General features: G+C 40.7%; 1 long non-coding RNA gene across 1 annotated transcript in view; it reads left to right on the plus strand.

Annotated features, from left to right (window-relative positions):
* Positions 1 to 3148, plus strand: part of LOC107183534 — a 3493-nt gene extending 345 nt beyond the window's left edge. The window contains exons 2-3 of the long non-coding RNA XR_001514320.1: positions 147 to 308; positions 1700 to 3148. This is a non-coding gene — a long non-coding RNA (uncharacterized LOC107183534). The remainder of the gene's footprint in view (positions 1 to 146; positions 309 to 1699) is intronic.
* The last annotated feature ends 946 nt before the right edge of the window (positions 3149 to 4094 follow it).

Raw genomic sequence — 4094 nt, forward strand, 5'->3', positions numbered from 1 at the left:
CGGGCCCTTCGACCCGGCCCCGCGGGCGGTTCTGCCCTCATTCGTGGCATTGTTTGCATTAATATGAATATCTTGTTCTGTTTGTTTTGTCTCCTGGGAGCCAATAAAACTGTGATTTTTTTTCCCCCCCTTTACACCAAATGCAGCTCTACGGGCGATCCATCCATGGGCAGTCCTCGGATGGACGGTCCGTGAGAGTGAGAAAGCTAAGAAAGCCAGCGACTGAAAAAGGAAAACAAAGTCCACCTTCCTCTTAGGTTCACTACGTCAGGAGGAGGGGTGAGCGTGCCCCACTTCTGCTGCCCGAGGTGGGTTTAACTCTGGTTCGTTTGTTTGTCTTTCTGTTTACAAATGCGTCTAAATGTCAAGATGGGAGGGAAGACTGAGAGGAACAAGGGGGCTGTCTAGGGGCCTCCTCCATTGTCTGATGATGGGGGGGGGGGGTGTTCTTGCAAAAGGAGGAAAGACGGTCCTTTCTGACATCCCAGAAAGTGAGAGGGGTGCGGGCTCTGACAGGAAGCACTTGGGTGAAGAGGTGCTGAGTTTCCCAAGCGGGACCTGCACAGTAATCGGGAAGTTAATTAAGTGGTGATAACAAATCCAGTCATGATGAGTGTCCCCTGCCCCAGCCGCTGTGTCCTCCTGGGCGGTGCTCAGCTCCCCAAATGCATTCTGGCAAGGCCCCTGCTTTCCTGAGCCATGCACGAAGGTAGGACCTGCCTGGGCGGCTGGGTCCTCACAGCACCATGCGACCCACGTCATTTGTCAACGCACCAACGTAACAACCCGAACTACCTCACATTCACAGCTGAACCGAAGAGCCCAAGATGATGTGACGAATTGTTAAATCGCAGTTGCATTGTTTTGGATTGCTAATTAAAAAGGAAAGGAAGAAAAAAAAAAAAAGCAAACCCCATGACTCTAGATATGACAACTGAAAATACCCACAAATTATTTAATAAATGAAGCGTCTAACAACTTTAACACTTCCTGGCCGCCTTGTAAATAAATGTAATTTGAGGTAGATTTTTTAAATCTTCCACCTAAACAGTGAATTCATTATGCGCCATCCAGATCTCTGGATGCCTATGGACTTCTTGGAATTAGGTGTTAAGTAGACAAAAGTGAACCAAACTGCCTTTAAAAGCACAGCATGACCATGTAATTCTTTTTCCAGTTTGTGGTAAAAAATGATGAAACTTCTTTCCAAGTAGCTATCACCCAGATTTAGTGTGAAAAGTAGTGTAATTGTAATTCTCGCCATCAGGGTCTATCGCTGATAGACGATCAGCTGTTCTGTTGTGGAGAGAGGCTTTCTTTTCAAATAGGAAAGCTGCCAAGTGCTCTGCGATACCTCCAGCAAGCTTATCGAATTGAGTTCAGAGCCAAAACAGCAGCTGCACACATATGCAAATTGGCAATTAATAGTATAACGTTCTGGGGGGAAAAAATGTTTAAAAAAATTGTCTTAAGGAAATAGAAAGAAGCTACCTGCACATTAACCTGAGCTGTAGCTGGGACTTCAGGATGAATGACTAAGGGCTCATTACCCTCTGGCAAGGACTTTCTTTATTGCCTTCCTTCCAGCAGATCCAGTCTTTGTTGTCTTGCTGAGTTTTGTTTCCTGGAACACAACAATGGGCTCTACAGGAAGAAGTTTCAGAACAACTAAAAAGCCCTTTTTGTATTTTGAATCCAGAAAAGAGGGACATGAAGACCTTGCCACTGAGCACCCTTTCTACACACAGAGACCACGAAGGGAGAGCTTTGGCATCCCTGCGAAGGACATTTTGTTCTGGATGTCAGCATCTCCTTCCACTCCAGCTTGCAGTGGGAACAGCTTCACATCCTGGGGGTGCTGCCTGTCTCTGTCTGGATTTCTGTCTGTCTCGTCCTCCCATTGACAGGAATGCTGCTTGCATGCTGCACGCAGCAGTTTGCAGAAATCCAGCACGATTTATGGTTTCTGTTGCCCAGCGTGTATACACACAACACTCTCCAATGTTTAAAGAAAAAAAAAATCATCTGACTGTTAAATTTCTTAACATGCTGGTCCCCCCACACCCCCACCTCACACACACGTACACCATTTCCCTGATACAGTCCTACAATAGTTGTGGCTGGGATTAGGTTGACAACCTAAACCCCTACAAGGGCCGTGCTGGCGTGTTCTCAGCAGGTTCTCCCTAATGCTTTGAGTCTTCCTCTCCCTCTAGCACGGGGGTGGGGTGATTAGCAAATGTTTCAGATAATCTGTGAATTCTTAATAGTCCTATTTCCAAGGTTGAAGACCCGCCTGTTTCTGGGATGTGGCAGGTTTCCGAGACATTGGTGTTGGGGGTTTTACAGAGTTTGAAATTTGGGTCAGGATCCTGATTCTCTTCAATGTGTAAGGGTGAAAAAGGCTTATTTTGCTTTATTTTTCTGTTTGTTTGGGGATACAATTGTATTAATTGTGGCTGTAACATTATGAGAAAGGCAGAGTTGCCACCATTTTTTCTGCCTTTTTCTCCTTTTATCACCTACACTTCTGGTGTTATTACTTTCAATTTTATTACATATCAAGTGTGACTTTAGATTAAAAACGTTCTTTTTCTTAAACCCTAGGGACACTTATAATCCAAGACGAGTTTTGGATTATGAACATTCTAGTTGAAAGGATACCGTACACTATCATTGCCAATATAGGTTTTGAAACTTGAATGCCATATTTTTGATAGAAAATTCACCAGTATTGAATTTAAATACATATATTTATATTTCTTGGGAAAAAAGATTTTGGATAACTGTCAATTAAGCATCCAGTCTCATTAGAAATACAGAAAAATTTGAGTCCCGTCTTGGGAGGACAAAAATTCCTTCCTCTGAATAACCAACTCTGTGTCTGAAGAATGTACTTTTCTAAATATTTATTATCAACAGAACTTTTTTGTCTGATTCCAATAGAAGTCTCCTATGTTCTGAAGCTCATGAGGTAGGAGAGAAGAACTGTCACACCTAAATTTTATTCAAAAGTAAGGCATCATTTTTCTTGACTTGTGATTGAATTTGAAGACATTGTTAGGCTTCTTTTTTTCTTGTGACTAAATAAAAAGTGGTTTAAAATGATGCAGCTAGTCAGTTGAAAAGTTGCTTTTGAATAAAACAGAACAATAGGAATGCCAACTTTCTTTCTGTCTCTATAACTTCATTAACATGGTTGTATAGACATTTGCATGTAAAATGTAGTTAACAAAGATTATACAGAAGTAAATTTAGTTCTTTAGTGCCTACCTCTATGGTAAAATCAGACCATTTGGCAGAGCTTGAAGTCTTCCAAGAAGCCTGGTTTCCACCTGGAAAATAAATTACTAAATTTGAATGTGTTACTTATACTATGGTGAGTTGTCTATCTGTTACATTTTATTTTAGTGCATACACTAGAAGTTGTATTTAGAGTTTTCTAAAATTGTCACCTGTCAAGGTAAAAAATTATAATAATATAATTATATCCAGAAAAAAAGTGTTCTGACTTTAGATTATTTTGGTACTGGTACAAATATGAAGCATTTTTAAAAATTCAGAATGTTTGTCACAAATTCATTGAGTTAGAGTAGCTATTTCTGTTACAAACCAAAGTTTATTTTCTTTGCATTTGTCGATGCATAGGTAATGTTATGCACAAGCTTCAATGAAACACATATGCACCATTGCCGTCTCTAGTTGGACTTAATATTGCTCCATCTTCAAGTGGAACTTCATCTCAAAATATTCTAGGAGTTTGCTAAATATGCGATATTTATCAAATCATTGTTGTAGTCTCAATTCAATATGTCCCACTGTTGTAAATTATAAACAGTTTGCTTTATAAAAACTATTTTGATTAATCAAAGATTCCAGGTTGTATGTCACAAAGTATCATGATGTGATGATTGGTGTAATGTCATAGATAGTGAAGACAGCACTCGATTATGTACCCAGAGACAATTACGTTTTATAATGCTGCAGGTGCACACAGTGGGAGGAGATGAAGATGCGGGACCATGGCCCAGTAAGAATTTACAACCACAGCTCGTGAAAAGGGGGCACTATGTGTCTCGTTAAAATGTATTTGT

The sequence above is a fragment of the Myotis davidii genome, unplaced genomic scaffold (assembly GCF_000327345.1).
Source record: "Myotis davidii unplaced genomic scaffold, ASM32734v1 scaffold59, whole genome shotgun sequence".
NCBI lineage: Eukaryota > Metazoa > Chordata > Mammalia > Chiroptera > Vespertilionidae > Myotis > Myotis davidii.